This window comes from Castor canadensis, chromosome 10 (assembly GCF_047511655.1).
Source record: "Castor canadensis chromosome 10, mCasCan1.hap1v2, whole genome shotgun sequence".
NCBI classification, from domain to species: Eukaryota; Metazoa; Chordata; class Mammalia; order Rodentia; family Castoridae; genus Castor; species Castor canadensis.
The window spans coordinates 106,482,262-106,508,490 of NC_133395.1; the positions used below are offsets into that span (position 1 = coordinate 106,482,262).

The window sequence follows — 26,229 nt, forward strand, 5'->3', positions numbered from 1 at the left end:
ATAAATGAGAATGGTGGAGGGGGTGAATTCAAGTATGATGTGTTTGATATATTCTAAGAACCTTTGTAAATGCCACAATGTACCCTACCCAGCATAACAATGAAAATAATAAAAGGAATAGTTAAATCAACCATGTTATATTCTAATGAATGGAATATTAGACACACTCCTTAAAAGTTATCCTTATGAAATTCTACATAACAGCATAAAATATGTCTAGATTACAATGTTAAATCAAGTAATCCAAACAAGGTTATTTGTAGAAACATAAAAACATAAATATTATGTACCATGCTCCAATGCTTCATATCTTAATTATTGCTTCCCCTCCTCTTGGTTTTAACTCAGTAGTGACTTTCTAAAGATTTCGGTCATGAATCTTTAAAAATGTAATATGCATCCTGTGAGGGAAGAGTGAATTATTTGGAGACAGTGGGCTCCAATTATTTGAACAAAACCACCCAAATAACATCATTACTTAGTCACTGTCACATTTTTTGACAAATACAGATGCGGTGAATTTTCTAACATTTCAAGAAACTATCAGGGATATAAGATCTACTTTGCAAATGGAGAAGAAAGAAAAAAAATGGGAGAAATCCAGGAGATCTATGACAGCAAGACACATAAGTCTTGGTCTCTTTATAGAGTTGTACCCATCTAGAACTTATACCACTGAAATGAATGATCACATCAATAATATGAAGTGAAATGTCAAGCCAGAGAAACATGTTGCAAAAAATTCCTACCTGTTAGAGGAAACAGAGAGGATGTTTTTCCTTCAGAATTGGATTGTGCAAGTTGAGCCTTGAACAGAAACAAGGTTTATCCTAGACATGAGGCTGTTCCTTTCCAGATATGAATAGAAAAGTAAGAAATGTGATCTTGAAATGCAAAAGAAGGACATCTGGACAAATAGCAAAAAATAAATCAAAAGATCTGAAAGGTGATATGGATAGCTCCAGTGTGGAGGCTAGAAAAGCTTAAGGTAAACTTGATCATCTCAATAGATGCACAAAAAGCCTTTGATAAGATCCAATACCATTTCATGATAAAAGCTCTAAGAAAACTAGGAATAGAAGGAAAGTACCTCAACATTGTAAAAGCTATATATGACAAACCTACAGCCAGCATTATACTTAACGGAGAAAAATTAAAACAATTCCCTCTAAAATCAGGAACGAGACAAGGATGCCCACCATCTCCACTCCTATTCAACATAGTACTGGAATTCCTAGCCAGAGCAATTAGGCAAGAAGAGGGAATAAAAGGAATACAAATAGGTAAAAAAACTGTCAAAATATCCCTATTTGCAGATGACATGATCCTATACCTTAAAGACCCAAGAAAACTCTACTCAGAAGCTTCTAGACATCATCAATAGCTACAGCAACGTAGCAGGATATAAAATCAACATAGAAAAATCATTAGCATTTCTATACACTAATAATGAACAAACTGAAAAAGAATGTATGAAAACAATTCCATTTACAATAGCCTCAAAAAAAATCAAATACCTAGGTGTAAACCTAACAAAAGATGTGAAAGACCTCTACAAGGAAAACTATACACTTCTGAAGAAAGAGATTGAGGAAGACTATAGAAAGTGGAGAGATCTCCCATGCTCATGGATTGGTAGAATCAACATAGTAAAAATGTCTATACTCCCAAAAGTAATCTACATGTTTAATGCAATTCCCATCAAAATTCCAATGACATTCATTAAAGAGATTGAAAAAGCTACCGTGAAATTTATATGGAAACACAAGAGGCCACGAGTAGCCAAGGCAATACTCAGTCAAAAGAACAATGCAGGAGGTATCACAATACCTGACTTCAAAATACATTACAAAGCAATAACAATAAAAATAGCATGGTACTGGCACAAAAACAGCCATGAAGACCAGTGGAACAGAATAGAGGAGCCAGATATGAAGCCACACAACTATAACCAACTTGTCTTTGACAAAGGAGCTAAAAATATACGATGGAGAAATAGCAGCCTCTTCAACAAAAACTGCTGGGAAAACTGGTTAGCAGTCTGCAAAAAACTGAAACTAGATCCATGTATAACACCCTATACCAAGATTAACTCAAAATGGATCAAGGATCTTAATAACAGACCACAAACTCTAAAGTTGATACAGGAAATAGTAGGAAATACTCTGGAGTTAGTAGGTATAGGTAAGAACTTTCTCAACGGAACCCCAGCAGCACAGCAACTAAGAGATAGCATAGATAAATGGGACCTCATAAAGCTAAAAAGCTTCTGTTCATCAAAAGAAATGGTCTCTAAACTGAAGAGAACACCCACAGAGTGGGAGAAAATATTTGCCAGCTATACATCAGACAAAGGATTGATAACCAGAATATATAGGGAACTTAAAAAACTAAATTCTCCCAAAACTAATGAACCAATAAAGAAATGGGCAAGTGAACTAAACAGAACTTTCTCAAAAGAAGAAATTCAAATGGCCAAAAAAAAACATGAAAAAATGCTCACCATCTCTAGCAATAAAGGAAATGCAAATCAAAACCACACTAAGATTCCACCTCACCCCTGTTAGAATAGCCATCATTAGCAACACCACCACCAACAGGTGTTGGTGAGGATGTGGGGAAAAAGGAACCCTCTTCACTGTTGGTGGGAGTGTAAACTAGTACAACTACTCTGGAAAAAAATTTGGAGGCTACTTAAAAAGCTAAACATTGATCTACCATTTGATCCAGCAATACCACTCTGGGGATATACCCAAAAGAATGTGACACAGGTTACTCCAGAGGCACCTGCACACCCATGTTTGTTGCGGCACTATTCACAATAGCCAAGTTATGGAAACAGCCAAGATGCCCCACTACTGACGAATGGATCAAGAAAATGTGGTATTTATACACAATGGAATTTTATGCAGCCATGAAGAACAAAATGTTATCATTCACTGGTAAATGGATGGAATTGGAGAACATCATTCTGAGTGAGGTTAGCCTGGCCCAAAAGACCAAAAATCGTATGTTCTCCCTCATATGTGGACATTAGATCAAGGGCAAACACAACAATGGGATTGGACTTTGAGCACAAGATAAAAGCGATAGCACACAAGGGAGGGGTGAGGATAGGTAAGACACCTAAAAAATTAGCTAGCATTTGTTGCCCTTAACACAGAGAAACTAAAGCAGATACCTTAAAGCAACTGAGGCCTATAGGAGAAGGGGACCAGGAACTAGAGAAAAGGTGAGATCAAAAAGAATTAACCTAGAAGGTAACAAACACGCACAGGAAATCAATGTGAGTCAACTCTCTGTATAGCTATCCTTATCTCAACCAGCTAAACCCCTTGTTCCTTCCTATTATTGCTTATACTCTCTCTACAACAAAATTAAGAGATAAGGGCAAAATAGTTTCTGCCCGGTATTGAGGGGTTGGGGGGTATTGGGAGGGGGCAGAGTGGGTGTTAAGGGAGGGGGTGGGGGAAGGGGGGAGAAATGACCCAAGCATTGTATGCACACATGAATAATAAAACAATTTAAAAAAAGACCCCAATAGAATTACTCCCTCCTACAGAGCTGCCTGTAGAGGTAAATTTAACAGAGTCACTAGCTAGAACAGCAAATTGGGAGTTAATAGGACAAGATTCTGAAGGGAAATTTGAAAATCCTTCTCTTTTTTGCTTCTATTTCTCCATCTGCAAACTGAGGCAATAAGATTGAAGCCAATCCTTGATCCTGTGGGGAAGAAAGTATAAGAAAACTAACAATTTCTGACCTCTTATTTAACATGGGACCCCATATTAAACTCCGTATTACATGTGTCATTTAACCCCACAACTTCTCAGTGTGGCAGAAATTACCCCAACTTTGTAGATAAGTATATAAGTTAAAAGAAGTTAAGAGCCTTGCCAAGGTCACACAGCTATGCAAGAGCCAGAATTCAAAAGCCATGTGTGTCTGTTCCAACCTCTATGCTGCTAAGCAGCCACCCACTGGAATAATTTGAGTTCCCTATTAAAAAGGTACTGTGTGGGTCCAACCCATTAGAAGCAATATCCAACATGCAAAAAGCCATGATATAATTGTGAATAAAAAGCCCTCATTGGAATTTTAATTTTAGGACTTAATCGCTATGATAAAATATGATATATAAACATACAAGTTAAAGTAATTTTTCTTGTATTAAAGTACAAGTTTAAGAAATTTCCTCTACTTATACTTATGAAAAGAATACAGATAGAATTATATAATTTCTGAGGTAAAGAAAGGACATAAAGAGAGTATTGTTCCGCCTGGGGGAGAAGGCAGAGAATGTGAAATTCTTACACATGTCAAAGACAGTCTACATATACTACCTTTTCTCCCTCCTCTACCTATACCAGCCTCAGACTGTGTCACTGAATACCCATTTACCTACCTCTTCTCCCTTATTTTTACAACCTAGCTATCATTTCCATTTTTCTCCTGCACTCCTGCTCAAGGGTTGAGTGTGTCAGAGAACAAAGAATACTTAAGATTAAAGGCTGATATAACCCAAATAAACATGACCAATTACAAGCTGTGTGCCTATAAAAAAATTATTTCAATCCTCAGTTGTAAATGGAGAAAATTATGTCAACCATTTTGTTGTGAGATAATGGAGGGGTTATTTCTAGGCTGGTGCTCTATCACTTGAGCCATATCTCCAGCTGGGAGACAGAGATTTACTTCTATGATAACAGCAGCCCAAGAAATATTTCCCCCATTCAAAACCAAAGTTTCTAGGTGAGAAGAGAATACGGGGAAGGTCCTAACTGCTTCCTATTGCCCATTCTGCTCACCTTCGGTCCACTGTAAAAAAGAAATCAGTGAAATATTATGGGAAGAGCACTTCTTTTCTTTGCTGCTCTTAAAATTGTTGAGGGCAGCACTGGAAGCTGTCTATACAAGAAAACTTTAGTTTGGTTAGTGTGGTTAGTTGGATTTGGATACAAATGGTAACCATTTCCTTGCTGATACTTGGTAGCTGTGTGACCTTGGAAGCATGGCTAATTGTATTTGGATGTCAGTCTGTAATTTAGAAATAAAACCACTAAGTTTGCCTAGCGTCACTCACAGGGAAGGTGTAAATGCCAGAGGACATCAGGAACATGGAGACGCACTGTGCATTAGTCCTAACCTAAAAATGATCTAAACTGCCTGGAAAAAATTCAGGAGAGTGGAAGGTGGTTATGTTCCTGATTCTGCAAAGCAAATTGCTTGTGCCCCTGAAGGCAAAGAGTAAGTCAGAACTCAATTTCTTAATAAAACAGATGACTTCCAACCTTTTGCTTCCTCAGATCTACTTTAGAATTGGTTCTGCAAAGACAAACTGAAACTCACCACACAATTCACACTCTCTACTTATCTTTTATATGACTCTGATCGATGCAGCTAATGTAATTTCAAAATCCATATAACAAATCAAAATTGCTACTCCAGTCACATTTTATTAGACATAGGAACCTTAAAGATAAGAAGTGTCTTATTCATCTTTTTATTCCCAATATCTAGCATAATGTAAAAAAGCTCAATAAATAATTGCTGAGTGAGTGACAAAATGAAGATAGATAGATAGATAGATAGATAGATAGATAGATAGATAGATAGAGTGGGTGCAAGTGTGATATGCTATCAAATGTGTATCCTGGGCAATTTTTCAGAATCATTAGACATTTAAGGTCTCTCTAAGACTGAACTCTTACGTCTTACAGAACTTGCATAAGCATTTATTAAAAATAAAATATTTTACTATTGTAGAGTTGTCACTAGGCACATTTGATACACTTGCAGAGGAAAACACCATTAATCATGTTGCTTACGCCAGCATTCTTCAACTTGTCATGACTACATTTCGTTCCATACAAATTATGTCCTTACTCTGTATCGAATATACAGACTTCGGCTTTATACCAATGTGGCCACTGCCTGTGCTAGTATAATAATATCAATCCATCAGGTCCACTGAGAACCCAAGTCCTTAATAAAGACCTCGTGCTGGAGATTTTAACCATCCTTATGATGATGAAATAAAAAACGTCTTTGCAAGTCAACAACTGATAAAGTGCCTGAATTTTATAATGTTCAAACCTAGCATCTTGTTCCACAGAATTCTGCCTCATATGGTATGTATTAATACAGATGTGGCTCTGCCAACATGGGTAGAATACAAGAGCTGGCTGTAGGCATAGATGAGGAAGACCCCTCTATAGACCTGGACACCTTTGCACTGGAAAACTCCCCACAGGTCTTTTACAGAGTAGTGCCTTTTCCAGGATCGCTGGCTACTGTACCTCCAGATTTAAAGTAAGTGTCCAGCTTCATCCAAAGCTATGCATACTTTGATGTGATTCACACTTCTGAGGAAGAGTTTGTGTCACTGAATGACACCCCCAGTTCAATCTACTTTCAGTGTGACAACCTGTTTGGCCCAAATGCTTCCTGGTCATCAAGAAGGCAGCCATGAGCTGGAAAACTAATCCCACCTCCCTAATTTTTTAAATTCATTTATTCATATATGCATACATGGTTTGGGCCATTCCCCCCGCCCCCGCCCCCTCGCTCTCCCACCCAACCCCCTCTCGCTTCCAGGCAGAACCTCTTCTGCCCTTTTCTCCAAATTTGTTGAAGAGAAGACATAAGCAATAATAAGAAAGACAAAGTGTTTTTGCTAGTTGAGATAAGGATAGCTATACAGAGAGATTCCTAGTATTGCTTCCATGAACAAGTGTGTTACAACCCAAATTGATTCATCTCTACCTGACCTTTTCACTAGTTCCTGATCACTTTCCCATATTGATCTCTGTTTCTTTAAGGTTTTTGTATTAGCTCCTCTGCTATGGGGACATCAAACACTTTCATGTTTTGGGTTTCCTACCTATCCCCATACATCCCGTATATGCTCTCCCCTTGTCATGTGACCCAAGTCCAACAACATTGTTGTATTTGCCTTAGATCTAAAGTCTGCATATGAGGGAGAACATATGATTTCTGGTCTTCTGAGCTTGGCTAACCTTGCTCAGAATGATGTTCTCCAGTTCCATCCATTTACTTGAGGATGATAAGATTTCATTCTTCTTTATGGCTGAGTAAAACTCCATTGTATATAAGTATCACATTTTCTTGATCCATTCATCAGTATTGGGGCATCTTGGCTGTTTCCACTTGGCTATTGTGAATAGCACTCCAATAAACATTGGTGTGCAGGTGCCCCTGGAGTAACCTGAGTCACATTCCTTTGGGTTTATCCCCAGGAGTGGTATTGCTGAATCATATGTTTAGATTTTTAAGAAGCCTCATATTGTTTTCCAGAGTGGTTGCACTAGCTTGCATTCCCACCAGCAGTGGACCAGGGTTCCTTTTACTCCATATCCTAGCCAACACCTGTTGTTAGTAGTGTTTCTAATGATGGCTACTCTAACAGGGGTGAGGTGGAATCTTAGTGTGGTTTTAATTTGCATTTCCTTTATAGCTAGAGATCCACCTCCCTAAATTTTTAACTTTACATTTTTACTTTTACTTTTAACTTGCTTTTTCAGTACATCAATAAAATTGTTGGCATACTTGATTTAGTCTCCTAGTTTCTGTTTTCTTCTCTCATGCTCCTTTCAAAAGCTCATTATAACACAGAGGGAAGGTACAGTTCCCAAATCCCACTTAAGATATTTAACATATGAGTAGAGCATCCAGTTGTTAAACAGTTCTGAACAGAAAAGCAAGAAGAAAGTGCACATTTGATAATCCCATGAGTGGGGCCTACAAAGAAAATGTCAATTCTTTATTTGAATTTATAAACGATCAGATCTTCTTAAATAAAAGGAAAGGGGCCCTTTATCCCAATGGAAAGAATTCATTAGAAACACATCACATAAATTTGTGATACTTTTACTTGCAACAATTATTTTTCCATTAGAATATTGAGATTATAGCTCTGAAGACCCAGCCTCCTTTGTCTTACTCTCTTAAAGCCTTCATTCATTCTATTTAATAAGAATCACTTCTTACAGATGAACATAGATCATAAAGACATTATATTGACTATAAGTGCAGTGATTTCTCTTCACCACACTGCAAAAAGTTACTTGGAAATCAAATAAATACAAAAAAATAAACTATCCATCTTTTCCTAGATTTATAATAAGCAAATAAAAGGTAATAGACATCTTAAGATAAACAACATCATTTGCTACAATAATAATTTCATTTTTTTCAAATGATTAAAGAACTAAAAATAGATGGTTTTCCTCAGGCTGACCTAATGGTGCAGGGATTGACAATGTCAAATTCATACTACATACACCACTCTGCTCCAAAATTACTCTTTCCAAGTCCCCTTCTCTCCCAATCCTGCTTTATGTCATATCATCTGATCAGATAATCCATACTATGCATATATAGTCTTCCAACATCAAAAAGAGCTGAATTGTAACAAATTCACTTTGACTTCCGATATGGCCAAGATGGAGTATGAGGAGTCCATTTATTCTCCTGCCTGAAGCAGCAGCAACAACAACAAAATATAAAATATATGAAGCAGTAATTTTCAGGGCTGTGGCATCAGGCATCAAAGCAGAGTGACCCCTGAAAGATGTCCCACAATAGCCCAGTTTACTGCCTGCAGTTATTTTCCAGGCCAGGTGCTGGGTGGGGCACTCTTGGCAAAGAGCAGTTATCTCCTGAATTGAAATGAAGCCAAGCGTCCAGAAGACCAACCTAGCTAGAGTTATAGGACAAAACACCATAGAGGAGAAATACACACAGAGACAGAACTTGGGAGAGCTCAGAGGTTTCTTCCTCCACTTGTAGCTGAGAACTAAATCTACATATTGAGGATGAAACTATCCAGACTGAGGAAAGAACCACTCAGAGGAATTAGAAGTAACAGAACTTGGTAATCACACAGTATCAGGAATAGTGCTTAATCCCTCCACCCAGGCTCCCAGTGTCCTAACCACAAGTACCACCTTTTCTTCACCCTATTCTAACACAGTGCTTCTTTTGTGAAATGCACCATGGATTCCTCAAAAGAAGTTTAAAGTTAAAAGATCTTTATTCTCTCAATTAAATGACCTTTATTCTCTCATCTGTGGGAGGTAAACACAAAACAAATACAAACAATATTATGAAAAATAGATTACAGTAAGGAGATGTCACTAATAGGAGAGGGAGGATAAAAGAAAGAAATTAAGAAGGTAAATATGGTTAATGTACTTCCTGTACAAGAATGAATATAGAATTCTTAAACGTGTTGAAATCACCATAGAAAGGAGTAAAATGGAGGGGATGAAACAATTCAGATTATAATACACATACACATGAAAATGTAACAATGAAACTCCCACTGTCTTAAACAAAAACGTCTTTTTTTCAAAAACAGAGAACAGGAAGGTAAAACAAGTCCTGTCTTGGGTTTGGTACCAGTGGGATTGAGGAGGATATAAGAAAAGGGTGTAGGAGGGTAATTGTGATATAAATATTATGTTCTCATGTATGTACATGGAAAAATGAGCCATGTTGAAACTATTCTAAGAATGGGAGGAAGGGAGATAAAGGAGAATGATGGAGAGGTAAGTTCAACTATGATATAAGAATTTTTGTGTTAGAGTTAAGGGCAAAGTAGTTTCTGCCTGGTAGCGAGGGGATGAGAGGGAGAGGGAAGGGGTGGGAGGTAAAGGAGGAGGTGTGGCGAAGGGGGCAGAAATGACCCAAATATTGTCTGCGCTTATGAATAAAAGAAAATAAATAAATAAATTTTTTAAAAGAATTTTTGTAAATATCACAATGTACCCCCAGCACAATAGTATGATAATAAAAAATAAATGTAAAAAAGTCAAAGGACCTTTAATCATTCATTCATTTATTCTACAAACATTTTTTGGCTACTCAGGTCAAATCCTTAATAAGTACAGATGTATGAGACATCTTTCCAGTCAAGAGGGGAGAAATAAACACAAAAGAAGCTATTATAACACAAAGAGAGAACATGGATAGATATCAAGGTACATTTTGAGAGCACAGAGAAGAACTGTTCTAATTTGGCTGAGGAGAGTCAGGTCTGACTCTTCAGAAGTAGTTATACATGAGGGATTTAAAATCTCCTTTCTAAGTTAACAAAGTGATGACCTTGGGTATGCTTCAGAAAACCTCTGACATCAGTTTGCTTACCTATAAATTTAGGACAACAATGCCTATTTCACAAGTTTGTTTTAAGCATAAATGGAGATGAGAAATGTTCACTAAAGTGTCATGGGAATGTTACCTTTTCTTATCATTCTCTGGTCTCTTATCCACCATGCTGAAGCAAGTACTTTAGAAGGTATAGTATCTGTTCATACAGCTTCAAGTATTTGAAGAAATGAACTTATTAGCTCAGAGCCCAACCTTGAAAAACTTAAGTGCTTCTTATTTTTGTTCTAAGCCTCACACATCATTTTGAAGAAATGAACCATATTTTGTTGAGGGCAATGCTTTCATGCTTATCTACACAAACTCGGTCAATATGCATTGATTTGTGTTCTAATATTCATGAAACAATGGCTCAGTTCAAAAGCAGTCCTCTGTATTTGGGTCGGTTTTATGCTGCAAATGAACAGTTAATAGAGTTGTAGTTAATGACCAGTACATCATAGAGAGTACTAATGTAACCATCTGACAGACTGCAAGGAGCCTTGGAAGAAACTTAACTCATGTGAAACACCTCTAGCAATTAATTTTTCTCTTAGCCTTTTTCGGTAACCCATGTGCATGGATGAACTGGGTAATACTGGGGGAAACAAAGGTATTTGCTAAGATTTCTACTGTTGATTTTATAATTAAACATAAGACCTACCTCTAATTTCCCCTTATAAAGTACTAAATAACTCTTTTTTTTCTTTATAAGATATTTGGTAAGGAAAAAAAATCTTAGAAAACACTAAATTGTATGTTGCGTGTTGTGGTGGTTCAAAAAATGATCACAAATTCTTTTCTACTACTTCCATCAAAAGATGAGATCTATATCATCTCCCTCTGAATATGGGTAGGCCTCTGCCTGCTTTGATCAACAAAATAGGACAAAAGTGACATTCTCTGGTTCCAGAGGCTGGATCACAAAAACCCATACAGTTCCATCCAGCATTCTTGAACTCTTATGTCTGGATACTCAATCAGAAGCCACTTACATTCAGAACTCAGCTACCATCCTATACAAAGCCTGCTCCATGTGGAGGGGCCATGAGTACATGTTCCTATCAACAGTTCCATGGAACCCAGCCTTTGGATCATTTGAGCCTACATTCCATACGTGTGAGTGAAGAGTCTCCAAATAATCCTAGCCCCCATTCATTTCAGCTACTTCTCAGCCATTTAAGTCTTACCAGTTGAGGCTCTCGACTTCTCACAGCAGAAATATACCATCCCTATTGTGCCCTATAGGAATTCCTGACCCACAGCTGTTAGTTTACATGACTACATTTTGGGGTGCTTTGTTTTGCTGTAGCAAATAAAGAAATGTTGGCTCCAAAATTCCATAAATGATAACAATAAAAATATGTAACATTTAGAGAGCCAAAGAGATTAACACGTTTGTTCATGCTGGAAGCTATTCAGAGTTTACATGGACAGGAAGGTTTCTAGAGATAGAACCAAAGCTCAGTACCCAGAAAAGTTTTCGATGAGACACTAGGACTACTCATTTCTCCCCCATATTCTCCAGAATGCACACATAGTGTCTTGGTTTTCAGTTTGGGGTTTTGTGTTACTCTGTTTCTTTGAGACAAGGTCTCACTATGTTGCCCAATCTAGCCTCAAACTTCTTGAACTTCCTACCTCAACCTCCCAAATGCTAGAATTACAGCTGTGCACCACCACACCAGACTTCACACATAGTATTTTAACTACATTTTGTAACTTGCTAGTCAATTCAGAAATACCAAAAGCCTGACATGGTAGCATGTGGAAGGCTAAAACAGGAGAATCTAGGCTACATAGCAAGACCTGGTCGCTCGAAAATAAATAAATAAATAAAAGACAAAGAGACAAAGCAATCATTCATCTGTTGTTGACTGGCTTATCTTGGTCACAGTCCCATTCTCTAGGTATGAGACAGATGAATCAGAAAGTGAAGATGCAAGGGAAGGGTTTCACATCTGTTTGCTATCACACCAATCCTAGCTTTATGAAATCACCTAACAGAAATAAGATTGTGGCATTTTCTTAATGTTGTAGAGAAGATGCAAAAGTTTTTAAATTTGAGATCTTAATACACGTTAAAAGAAAAAAACATAAAAAATAATTATTAACAACTGCCAAAGATTAGTCTTTTTAATACATTTAAAAATTAAAATATTTTTATTTATTAAATAACCTCATAACCTCAGTTCAACTCAGCCTTTTTTTCCTAAAAGATTTTTCATCGTTAATTAACTTTTGAAAAAGCAGAAGCTATCTCCTTTGGCACTGAAGGTTGTAATTTTCCTAAGCTTTGACTTTTGTTTAACAGTCTGTAAAGAACCATTGTATATTTTTACTGAAAATTAAAATGCTACTATTCTGTGAGGTAAAGAAGTAAGTAGCAAGTGAAATGTGAAACCAAAGTCTTCCTTGGAAACATGCTCCTGTGAGGAAAAGTAAAACCATACCAAGTATATCTCTACAAAGAAAGAAAGGACATTCGTTCTGTTGTCTACCCCAGGAATAACCTCCCAGGGGAGAATTTTGAAAGGTTTGAGCATTTTAGATGTTCTGAACTAAATTAGTTAATTAAAAATATGGGTGATCAAAATCCACTGAGGTTAAAGGGAGAACAATAGTCAGCAGTCATTTATCACAGTGCCCTGCTCAAGGATTTCAAGATACCTGATTAACAGTGGCAATTCTCATTTAGATTCGTTATCTGACGGAGCAGAGTTGTTATTGATCCAAACTCCTGGCCTCACCGCAGGCTTAGAGTGTGACAATAATAATTTCCCTATCCAGAGCGCCTGCACTCATGGACAGTGAGTAATGATTAGATGAAACAGATGACTAAATAGCTAATTTCTGAAAACTCCCATTTTTTTCAGTTGATGCTTAAGATTTCTATAGACTTCATATCTATATTCTTATCTTTTCTTCCTTTCTTTTTCAATTCTTCCTTTCCTATTTTAACATAACATACTAAAATTTTTTAAAGGAAATTTTAGTAGAGTTCAATTTTGGGGGTTGAAATTTTTTTCCTCTATCTTCTTGGGACCAATGTGTGAGACCCTGCAAATTTAACTGACAAAAGACATATTAATGGAAGGAAAGGAATACAAATTTTTTAATGTTTTTGTCTGTAATTTTTTTGGGGGGGTGAAATACTGGTGTTTGAACTCAGGGCTTCATGCTTGCTAGGCAGGAGCTCTACCACTGAGCCAAATACCTAACACTAAATTTATTGATATTTTACATGCAGGGGAGTTCACAGAAAAGAAGTGAAACTCAAAGAAAAGGTTATACTTGGGGGTTTAAACAATATTTTAATAAATGAAAGTAGATTTGGGCCATGAGGAATGATAAATTGTGAGAAAATAACTTAAAATATCCAGGGGAACTAGTGAAATATAAGGCTCATTGTAGCAAGGTTTATTTATGCAAAGTCATCCTGGTGCCAACTCAGTCTATGGTTAAAAAAAGAGAGTTGTTCTTCTCTTACTGGCTTGGGGAGTGGGGAGCACATTCACCAAGGGAAACTTATGCCCTGTTTTCAGGTGGATAAGGAGAGGGAGTGGAGAACTCTTCCTGCATTCATTAGCTCTTGGTTATCTTCAACTCAAAATAATCCTTCTACAGGGCTCAAGTGGTAGAGCACCTGCTTAGCCAGTTCAAGGCCCTGAGTTTAAACCCAGCACCACAAAATAATAATAATAATAATAATTCCCATGCCAAAGTGGCATGTTTTAGGGTGACATATTCTGGACCTCTTTAATATCTTTACTTTCATTTTATCACATTTTAATGATGAACAAAAATGTCTGCTATATTGCTTATATAAAAGGATAATTTATCACAAAGGAGAAAAACTTGACCAAATGCTAGATTGAAAAGACTATTGTTTTCATGAAGGATGGAATGTAGACATGAAATCAATGCTTTCAGGATTTTTTTCTGCTAAACATTCATGAAACGTCTGAGAGCAATGGGCTTAAGCTATATAAGACAATGTTGAAACATCTGGAGGGAAGTAGAAAATTCAAGCAGTTGTCCATACTTTGACTACACAAAATTCAGCTCTCTAGATGTCTTTGGTCTTTCCCAGACCAAACATCTAGATAATTTATGGAATTCCTTCCACTTCTATCTGTGGATGTGAACATGTCTCATCTGCTCTTATTATTTTAGAATATTCAAAAACCATTAAATTAAAATATGTATACATTACATATATGTATTAAAATAGCAAGAGTGCTAGAAGGTCATGGCCGACTGTGGTTATTATGGAAGACCATTTAATTTTTGGAGTTTACATGGTTTCATGTGGATACTAATTGTAATAAACTATGCCAAGTGAGAAAAGAAAAATAAATAGATAAAATATGTATACATTACAAAGGTAACATGCACACACTGATGGACCTATAGATAATTGCATAGGCACAGAAAATTTCTAGAAAGCTATGGAAGAATGAGAAATCAGCAGGCTTACACTTTTTAATTTAAGTTCTTCCATATAAAATTTTACTAGAAGCATATACTATTATAATAGTGTTTATGGTTTTTAATTTTAAAAATCAGACATGGTCATGGTAAAAGTTCCAAAACAGACAAAATAGATATGAAATATAGATAGAACAGAAAATGTAATCTCACTTCCCAAAAGGTAATCTCTGTGAACCATTTAGTATATAGCCTCACAGACATGTGTTTTTACTATGTAAATATAAACATACATATGACATATATTTGCACATGTTTTTGTTCCAGAATGGACTGTATAAAACATTCTGATCATCAACATGTATCTTTCAAAACTCTACTCTTACTTTAACAACGAACCACATGCCTCTGGAGTGTAATTCAAAGCACTCTCTCCCACCCAATTCTGTCTTCTTTCAGTGTGTACGTATAAGTTTTTAAAGTAAAAAGAAAAAGAAAAACAGCACATTGTGTCTTGTTTTGAAGTAAAGTAACTGCAGACAATGGCTGATTGGTTTGTGCTTTCCTTACAACACCTAGCACACCAGGTGCAGTCAATAAACATTAAGCCATCAAATAAATCAAAATTCCAAACTGAGGATCACATTGAAGAATACATTATACTCATCTGTTTTGCAGCAGGGTATATTTCAGGAAAAGGCCCAATTGATTGGCTTTTCTCAAATGTTAATGTGCATACAAATCTCCTGGGAAGTTTTAAAAATACAGATTCTGATTCAAGTAGTTGGTCTGGGCTGGGGCCCAAGACACTGCTTTTCTATCAGCTCCCAGGTTATACTGAGGTTACTGGTCCAAAGCTGATGCACTATTAACAAGGGTAAAAGAAGAAATCTGCCCCCTCACCAATTCTAAAATATGTCAAATTATAAACAAAATCCAAAATATATTCAATTATCAAAGGAAAAATTTTAAGCAAAATAAAATACTATTTTAAGTATTAAAAATAATAAATCTAAACTTTCAAAACATAAAAATTCTCAAAATAGAATCTGTAATCTAAAATTAAAAGGGCAATTTTCCTAAGGAAAAAAAACAATGGTTTGCAAAATGCTTCTTAGAGTTGGTATGAGGAAACAGTCAAAAATATAAGTCTTAAGCTAAGTGTACAAATACAAACCAATAGGTGATTTAGTACCCAAATAACCCCCTTCTACCCAAAAGTTAATCTAGCAGACCTACTTAAAGCAAGGAAAATGAAATTATAAATTAAGTATATCTTCAAGTGTAGCATAGTAAGCATCAAAAATTCCTCCATGATTTCAGTAGATCGATAGATTATCTGTATTATGAAAATCTTTGTGATTCAGAATAAATAATTTCCTAAATTGTTTCCTTCATGGTTCTACCTAAATCAAGTAGTTTTTGACACAGGAAAAAAAAAAATCAGTTATTCAGCTAGTCAACACTAAGTCAAGTACTTTGGGAAATGCTCTTTGGAACTGTAGAACCAACCTGGGGACAGTAGAACCAACCTGATATGGATTCTAACATGGTTCTTGTAGCATAAGAGGGAGATAATGAATACGAACTCAGTGTGATTTTCATGAGAAAAACTCAGACAATTGTATTCAGAAATTAGGAAGAAGCATGAGCTAAACAATTTGTGGTGGGGGATACCTCTTCCAAAATTTCTTAAAATCAAACATTGTACCTGAGTAGAATACTTAATTTTCTGAAAAAGACTCTCAGAAGCAGTAATTTAATGGTCATATGAATTCAAATTTGTATATTCTTATCTGATGAAAAATGTCAAGACAATATAAAATAGTACCAAAATTTCCCAAAAGAATATCTCGCAATCCTCAAATAGCTTTCCAAATGTGTCTGTAACCAGTAGTGTAGTGGTAATTCTTTAAAAGTCAGCTCTGAAGGGTGAGGGGAGCTCTGATTTGAAGATTTCACTGATTTCTGTGGTATGAATGGTTTCAGGCTACCCATATGAGGTCACTGAACTCTGAGTGGGGAGACATGTCCACAATCAGCCCTCACATATTTGCCTTTATTGGTGAAGAAGGCTGCAGGATCTGGAGAAAAATTGCCTGGGTTGCATCTTCTTTAGCAAATTAATCTGCTATAAAAACTTTGATAAGTTATTCATCTTCTCTGACTTCTGTTTCTTCCTTTGTAAATGGGGAATACTAACACAATCTGGTATTATAGGAATAAATTAAATAATATGTGAATAAATTATTGTGTATTACCAAATGCTTACTACCAGTGTCAACCACAACAATTCTATCAAAAATTAATCTTTGGGTAACTTCCTAATCATTGTCTTCATTCACAAGTTCCTTTCATAAAGTACTGTTTCTTATATCATTTTAGAAATAGCACTACCAAAAACTGCTACTGTGCAAGTCCTCCTAAAACAGATGTACTCTCAAAAATTTCTTAAAAGATTTTGAAGAGGGAAAAGAGCAGGACTTACTTCATAACAATGCAAATAAGAGTCACAACTAAGCTATAGCATTCTTAAAAGTGTTTGTTGACTTTCTATCCTATGAATTTAACTGAATCCCATCATTTTACCATCTTCTTCATTCCTATTCCTCCTCCCTTCTTTTCCTCTTTCTATCTTCTCTCCCCCATGCACTGGGCATTTAAACACAAAATTATTTCCTGTGTGCTCCTTCTGAGCACTATTAAAACTCTAAGTGTTAAAATAAATTGGTAAATTTGGTCATGAAAATACTGCTTCTCTGGATCATTATATGAATACTATGAAAGAGTTATCAAATCCATTCAGTAGTGAGTGTAATTTAAAAAAAAACTCCATTTGACATAGTGCTTATAGATTATACACTCATTTGAGATTTGGACTTATCTTGGCCTCAAATTACATAGTGTCATGGTAGAATATTAAAAGCTGGGATGTGACCTTGAAGATACTGTGACTCTACCTACTATCTTAATCCTCATAGCCATTTACCCTATTCATGGATCAGATCATAAACTGTTGTGAGACAGAATTAGGTTCTATCACTGTATCTTTCCATTGTCTCTATTCAAGGAACTCCTATTCATAAGGTTACTATAAATGTTATTATCCAAACCTGGACATTTTTAATGTAAAATAGGTACTGCTGATAATTATACCAGAAATCAGATATAAATTGGGACTACCTCAGATGAACTTGAACTTGTTTCCTTTCGAAGTGGATAGAAATATGGAAATTCCCACAACTGCTAACAAATGGATCAAGCTTTAGGAAACAAAGGATGAACTGAATCCCTCACTTTACTGGTAAAGAAGATGAGGTCAAAGAGAAACTCTAAGCCAGGTGCCAGTGGCTCATACCTATAATCCTAGTTACGTATAAGGCTAAGATCAGGAGGATCATGGTTTGAGGTCAGTCTGAGCACATTGTTCCTTAGACCCCATCTCCAAAATAACCAGAGCAAAATGGGCTGTGGTGTGACTAGAGTGATAGAGTACTTGGTTTGCAAGCACAAAGCTCTGAATTTAAACCCCAGGCCCACCAAAAAAAATGAAAGAAAAGAAAAGAAACTCTAGCATTACATACTCTCTTGCAATATCATTTTGTCATATAGGATATACTGACTTTGTGTACAACCAAGTGTGAATCAGATGTCAGCTGGGGACCTCTCTTATCTTCAGAGATGTAGGAACAAACGTCTTACAATAGTACAGTGGCCTAGTAGAACACCAAAGCTCTACCCTAAAATTTTTGCAAATCCCCACAGGCCTGTTTCTCATGGCCTCTTCTGCCATTTGAAATCATAATTCCTCTGTAACATAGTACATTAACATAGATATAAAAGTTACTACTGTTCAGTTCCCCCAAAATGGTGTACTCTCACAAAGTTCTTAAAAGATTTTGAAGAGGGAAAAGGAAAGGACTTACTTCAAAACAGTAGTCACAATTAAGCTATAGCATTCTTTAAAATATTTATTGGCTCTCTACCTTATGAATTTTTACTGGCTCCAATCTTCTTGTCATCTTCTGGTTCTTCATCCTTGCACCTCCTCCCTTCTTTTTCCTCTTTCTTCTCTTTCTCTTGTACTGGGCATTTAAACACAAAATTATTTCCTCTGTGCTCATAAAAATATAATAATTTTCCCCTTGCTCTGAAGCCTTAGTCTTACCTCATATCCTTAACTACAATGTGACACAGGTGTTGATGATAGGTAAGCTTCTATCCCAATCATTCTTCTAATGAAGATAAAGCACACTTTAAAAGGAATCCAGGTAAAAGCCATATTCTGTGCCTCATTAGGCAATTATATAGCTCAATTAGAAGGTAACTGAATTTACTGAAAGAGAAATGATAGCAACTTGGATAGGGTAGCAGCAGTGAAAATGAAGAGAAATGGATGGATAAGGGAAGCCACAGGTATGGTAGTTGACCAAGTAGGTGAGAATAGAGAAGAATAAAGAAACACAACTTCTACTTCTCTAGCTTGGGAAACTAGAGTTGGTGGCCTCATTTCTAAAGATTGTATGCCCTAGGAGAGAGCAAATTCAAGAAGGATCTGATGAGGTAAGTTTTGAGAGTGTTGAATATGAAATGCCCATGAAACAATCTCTGGGAGATAGATGCTCCCTACACAGTTAAATGTGTTTTGGCACTCACAAGAGGGACAGGAAGGGCACAAAGACTGGATTCAGAAATGCCTGGCTCTAAGGCCTAGCTTTTCCAAAGTAATAGATATGTGACTTGAGCAAGGAAATGAAATCATTAAATCAAAGAGCTACCTGAATGTGTTTGGTGCCACACTATTCAGAATAGCCAATATATGGAAACAACTGAGGTGTCCATCATCAGGTGGATGTATGAAGAGAAGGTGATATATATTTCATGAAATACTTACCCTCCAGTCAATAAAAGGTGTGAAATCCTGTCATGTGAAGCCAAATGGATGGAATTAGAGTACATTGTGTTGAGTGCAATAATCCAGGCACAGAAAGACAAATACAGCATGTTCACACTCATATGTGGAAGCTAAAAAACATTTGCCTCAAAGAAGAGCGTATATCTGGGTGTAGTTGTACATCACTGCCACTAAGGCAGGAGGGTCACAAATTCAATGCTAGCCTGGGATACATAACAAGACTCTGTTTCAAAAACAAACACAACAAGGGGATTGGACTATGAGCACATGATAAAAGCGAGAGCACACAAGGGAGGGGTGAGGATAGGTAAGACACCTAAAAAACTAGCTAGCATTTGTTGCCCTTAATGCAGAGAAACTAAAGCAGATACCTTAAAGCAACTGAGGCCAATAGGAAAAGGGGACCAGGAACTAGAGAAAAGGTTAGATTAAAAAGAATTAACCTAGAAGGTAACACCCACGCACAGGAAATCAATGTGAGTCAATGCCCTGTATAGCTATCCTTATCTCAACCAGCAAAACCCCTTGTTCCTTCCTATTATTGCTTATACTCTCTCTACAACAAAATTAGAGATAAGGGCAAAATAGTTTCTGCTGGGTATTGAGGGGGGGAACGGGAGGGGGTGGAGTGGGTGGTAAGGGAGGGGGAGGGGGCAGGGGGGAGAAATAAACCAAGCCTTGTATGCACATATGAATAATAAAAGAAAAATGAAATAAATAAATAAATAAATAAAATAAAATATCCAACACAAAAAAAAAAAAAAACAAAAACAAAAGAACAGGAGGAATAGAAAGAGCAGCAAGAGCAGGAGAAAAAAATAGAAGGCGGAGGTAGAATCATATCTTAAAGTGACTAGGAAGGCTACGGGGGCAGGGATAAATCTCAAGACATATAATTACTGATGCACCTATTTCATGTTCTCATTTTATTATTGATTAAAGAAGCACATTTTTAAAGATAATCCATGCCTTTTTAACAAACAAATTTGTCACTCAGAGTGGTCAACCTAAAAGGTAAGTGGAGTGAATGGGAAAACTCTGCTAAGGAACTAAAGCAAGATTTGACATACAGCACTGCTATGGTATGAATGTTTTATCTCACCCAAATTTATGTGTTGAAATCCTGACCCAAAACCAGGCATGTTGACACATACCTGTAATGTCAGCACTCAAAAGACTGAAGCAAAAGGATCACAACTTCAAGGCCAACACGGACAATATAGGAAGTTCAATAGCCTGGTAGCCCAAAAAAAAAAAAAGGAAAAAAGAAAACAAGTCTTACCCCAAAAATAGTGGTATTGGGAGGTGGGACCTTTAGGAGGTGAAGGTCATGAGGATGGAACACTCGTGAATAGGATAAGTGTGCTTTTTTTTTATTGTTTTATTATTCATATGTGCATACAAGGCTTGGGTCATTTCTCCCCCCTGCCTCCAACCCCTCCCTTACCACCCACTCCGCACCCCCCTCCTCCCCACCCCCTCAATACCCAGCAGAAACTATTTTGCCCTTATTTCTAATTTTGTTGAAGAGAGAGTATAAGCAATAATAGGAAGGAACAAGGGTTTTTGCTGGTTGAGATAAGGATAGCTATACAGGGCATTGACTCACATTGATTTCCTGTGTGTGTGTGTTACCTTCTAAGTTAATGCTTCTTGATCTAACCTTTTCTCTAGATACTGGTCTCCTTCTCCTATAGGCCTCAGTTGCTTTTAAGGTATCTGCTTTAGTTTCTCTGCGTTAAGGGCAACAAATGCTAGCTAATTTTTTAGGTGTCTTACCTATCCTCACCCCTCCCTTGTGTGCTCTCGCTTTTATCATGTGCTCATAGTTCAATCCCCTTGTTGTGTTTGCCCTTGATCTAATGTCCACATATGAGGAAGAACATATGATTTTTGGTCTTTTGGACCAGGCTAACCTCACTCAGAATCATGTTCTCCAATTCCATCCATTTACCAGTGAATGACTTATTTAAAAAAAAAAAAGAAAGAAAGAAAAAAAAAGTCCTGCATCCCTTCTACTAGGTGACAACACAGAAGGAAGTTTCCATCTATAAGGAAGAAGACTCTCCCTAGACACTGAACCTGCCACTATCTTGATCTTTGATTTCCAGCCTCCAGAACTGTTGAGAAATAAAATTCTGTTGTTTACAAGTTATCTAGTTTATGGTCCTTTGTTATAGCAGTGTGACTGGAATGAGATAGCTACCCTGTTTCCAGTAATTGAAAACAAAAGTCTACAAACAAGAAGGTAAAAATACAGTTCCCCCTCTCATTATTATACTCAATAATCCACTTGTAAGGTCTCCACTTCCCAACATGTTCTGCTGTTTTGGTCCTGATTCCAGAGAAAGAATGGTTTTGTCAAACCTGATCAATAATAGTTAATGCAGGTATGTTCAGGTTAAGTCAGCAATGTTTTTTGCATTTTTATGCTTTTCTGTCAACTCTAATGAAATCAACATTGTCTGAATGTCTGAGTAATGAAAGACATCCCTGTTTAAAAGTATGTAACTAAAAAAGAAATTAAAAATCAAGGTAGTTTAAGAAAAAAAGAATGGTTTTGCCAGGGACATAGTGGTAGCTCCTCTGAACTAAAAGCTGCATTTACCATATAGCTAATTTGGACTCTTTGTGACAGGTATTATCAAAGAAAAGAGTTACTGTACTATCTAGGATAAGGAACTTTGATTACCATGAGAAGTCAAGACAGTGTCCACACAATAGGGGCAGGGAAGAACATGTATATGAATTCAGGAAATTCAATAAAGCATCTCTTAGTTGTTCCATGTCCAGTAGTTACTGCCATTGCTACAACCCAACAACAGAGTGCAATAAAGAGCTTACGATCTTCAGAATGAAGGCCTGGATTGCTCCACTAGCAAGCATACAAGTGGAAGTACTGACAGAGATGGTAAGCATCAATTATAGCCTTAGGACCTGATGTAGCAACAGGAACTGGTTGCTTTTCACAAGAGCTTGCCTTAGCTATTCTAGGAAAATTCAGCTTTCAGATGGCCCTATGATTAACTGGACTTGTATGACCTCTTCCCAGGATGTTGTGATATGACCTGTTATTTAAATAAATAAATAAATAAATCTAGCATGGCGGGTCATTCCTGTAATCCCAGTTACTCAGGAGGTAGAGCTCAGAAGGATCATAGTTCAAAACCAGCCCAGGCAAAAAGTTAGCAAGACCCCCATCTCAACCAACAAAGTGGACATGGTGGTATGCTCCTGCCATTCCAGCTATACAAGCAGCATAAATAATAGGGTACAGGTTGGTCCTAGAAAAAATGTAAGACCCTATTGAAAAATAACCAGAGCAAACAAAGGCTGTGGGCATGACTCAAGTGGGAGCACTCCTTCTTGACAAATGAAAGCCATGAGTTCAAACCCCAGTACTACTAAAACACAAAGGTTGTTACCATATCTTCATTTGTGAGCAAGATATACTTGGTGAGCACAAATGGATTTGATTGATGCAAGGGGTGAAATTTTTGCAAATTTTCCAATTGTATTGTCTTTTCTTGTTTTCTGGATGGCTTCCACCACAACTGTCCTAGACAGTGTAGTCTCATGAGTTTCTGCTGTATGAGGCCAGTCAGTTACACTCCACAGTCTCTGTAGTCTCTGTTTTCTGACACTTTCTGACTCAGATTCATATGAAATACCACAACATAGCACATTGGTTTTGGCTTTTGAGAAGACACAGTACATGTTGGATAATACAAACTCGTAGTATTGAGGAGTTACTGCTTATAGACAAACTGACCAGTGAAAGACAAGAGATAACAGAGAGGGAGATAAATTCTGTTCCCTTTGTCTATGTTGGTTCATGCTACTACAACAAAATACTTGAGATTGGGTAATTTATAAATTAGAAAATTTCATTTTTCACAGTTATGGAAGTAGAGAAATCCAAGACCAAGGTGCCAGCAGTTTTAGTGTCTGGTGATGGCTCTGCTCTCAAGACAATATTTCTTTTTGGAGCTAGTGCTTGAACTCAGGTCCTTGTGCATAATAGGTAAGCACTCTACCACTTGAGCTAAGCCATTTTTGCTTTAATATGTTTTTCAGATAGGATCTCACACTTTGGTCCAGAGCCAGCCCTGAAGCCCAGTCCTCCTACTTCTGCTCCCAAGTAGCTGGGGTTATAGGCATCCTCCACCATGTCTGAACCCCAAAACAATACACGTCTTTAACACTGCATCCTCTGGGTTGGGGGAACAAAGGCTGTGTCCTCACATTGGGAAATAGAGGGCAAAAGTGGACTAGCTAGTAACCTCAAGCTCTCTTATAAGAGTAGTAATCCACTCATGAGGGCAAAGCCTTCATAATTGGTCCCCTAAAGGCCCCAACTCTTAGTACTGTCACTGTCGATTAAGTTTTAACACATGAATTGGGCAGGGGAGAGGAAATTCACACCATAGCATCCTTCCTCACTCCAGTGGAATGTTCTGAATCATTATTTTGCCATATAGCCTGTCCAAGTGGTTTGACCTGCTAAGAAACATGCTGTCTCTTTTAGCTTGTTATGAAGTAATAACAAGTTTGCTGCCTTGCATTGCTTACCATCCTTTTCTGCCTCACCTCCCTCTTCTGTCACTGTTGCTAGCCTGAACTTAAATCTCTCAAATGGCAAGCACTGCCACTTAGTCCTTGCCTCAGATTCTGTTTTCTAGAGAACCCAACTTAAACAACTACACTATCTAAGCTCCCTTCAATTTAGATATGGTCAAGCAACTAATTTCTAATCAATGGACTATGATTAGAAATTATACATACACTTCCAAACTTGGCACATAAAAACTTCTCTGCATACTCAACTCTGTTCTTTCTCCTATAAACTGTCAAAAAGGAAAAACCAGGGCCACTTTGGAAATTTACATGTGGCAAAGCCTCTATGCTAGCTGTCTACATGACTGTCTGCTGACTTTCTCATATTTCCATGACTATTACATGAACAAGAAATAAGCTTCTATTATGTTTGAACCATTATATGTCTGAGTTCCATTTGTAACAGCAATCAGCATGCCCTAGTTATCAAACTTGTATTATCATTAAACCAATAACTATAATTAGTGAAGATCAGGGTCCGCAAAAAGATAAAAAGCCATATCTGGAAGTCACATATTTTCTCTTTTTTTTTCTTTTTGCCCCTTACCTGGAGCTATATTTTAATCATAAAACAACAGTCATAATTTTTTTCAAAGTTCATAGTTAAAAGTGCCATTTTAAACACTGCTCTCACCCCTCTCACCATCCAACCACCTTCCACATAACCCAGGAAAAAAATCCAAATGATCTGAATTGGCAGATGGTCAAACCAAACTTCCTGTTGGTTTCTCTAACAAACACTACATCCTAGGAGTGCAAAAGAAACTAATCCAGATCCAATCATTTAAGCTACAGACTTAATAATTTCCACACTACATGTTACCCATGAATGAGAGCAATTATTCTCTAAAAAGTATTAAAGCCCTCATGGGAGGAACACGTCATTTTTTGATATTATAGTAGACAATGCCCTCTCATCTTAAAAACTCAGGGGGACACTGTGGTGCTAACCATCACTCCCATTGGCAGTCACTATTTGGTCTGTTCAATCTTTTATACAAACAACTCAAAACCTCCACCCAATTCATTCCCTATCCTCCTCTTGATACCCACATGATCACTCCCCAAAGGTAAGCCTGTGATAAAGTGAAAACAGTAAATTTCCTTCCTTTCCCCCCAGCACAGCGTTCAGTAAGGGAAGAGCAGATGCTGCGTCAGCCATGTGCTGAGAATGGATGGCAGCAGCATACCAAAAAGCTGCTAAAAAGGGACATGATCCAAACCAAAGATGATGGAAGGGGTGAGTCAGGATGCTAGATGCAGTTAACATCTGTGGCCTCTTGCTGGGGGCAAAGAAACAATTCAGAGATCTTGTGAAATCTCAGCCTGATTTATGGGATGCTTTAACGGAGGAAAAACTGTACATTACCTCTATTTGTTCACTCAACATGTATTTATTGAGAGCCGACCACACACCACTAGTACAGCCACTATGAAAACTGCAGTGTGCAAGACAAGCTCTTTTGGAGCTATGGTCTAGGCAGGACCTTCTACACTAAACTGTCTCCAAGTCAAAGATGCCAAGGGATTAGCATGTTTTTCTGAGAAAAATGAATTGCAAAAGAAGTGACTTTTATGATCTAAGACATCAATTATAAAGCTTCTAAAAGGATTCCCCCATGTCTTAAGATGAAAATCTTAAGACGCGGTTTTTAAATCAGAAATCAAAGCAAAAGTTCCGATAAATAATAATTCCAACAATCTTCCTTAGACTTTTGCTCTTAAAACCTTTATATTATCTGATTTGTTCCCATGAGTTAGTTATTGGATCCCCATTTTCAGGTGAAAAAAACAGCCTCAAATCTACTAAATAAGGTCACATTGTTTCATTTTTACATATTTATGTAGTGAGTATCCATGTTTATACATATTTATTAGGCATCCACTATAAATCAGTGTGTGTGTGTGTGTGTGTGTGTGTGTGTGTGTGTGTGTGTGTATGTGTGTTAGGATTCTGCAAAGAAACAGAACAGAGAGAAAGATATTTAGATTGACTAATTGTAGGAAATGTCTCACACAATTAGGAAGGCCAATTAGAGACCAGAAATGTCATACGGTGTAATTCAGTCCAAATCTAAGGCATAAGAACAAAGAGC

At 37.0% G+C, this 26,229-nt stretch overlaps 1 pseudogene; it reads left to right on the forward strand.

Moving 5' to 3' along the window:
* The first annotated feature begins 6,163 nt into the window (after positions 1 to 6,163).
* LOC109677584 (uncharacterized) overlaps positions 6,164 to 26,229 on the forward strand; it is a 76,389-nt pseudogene continuing 56,323 nt past the window's right edge.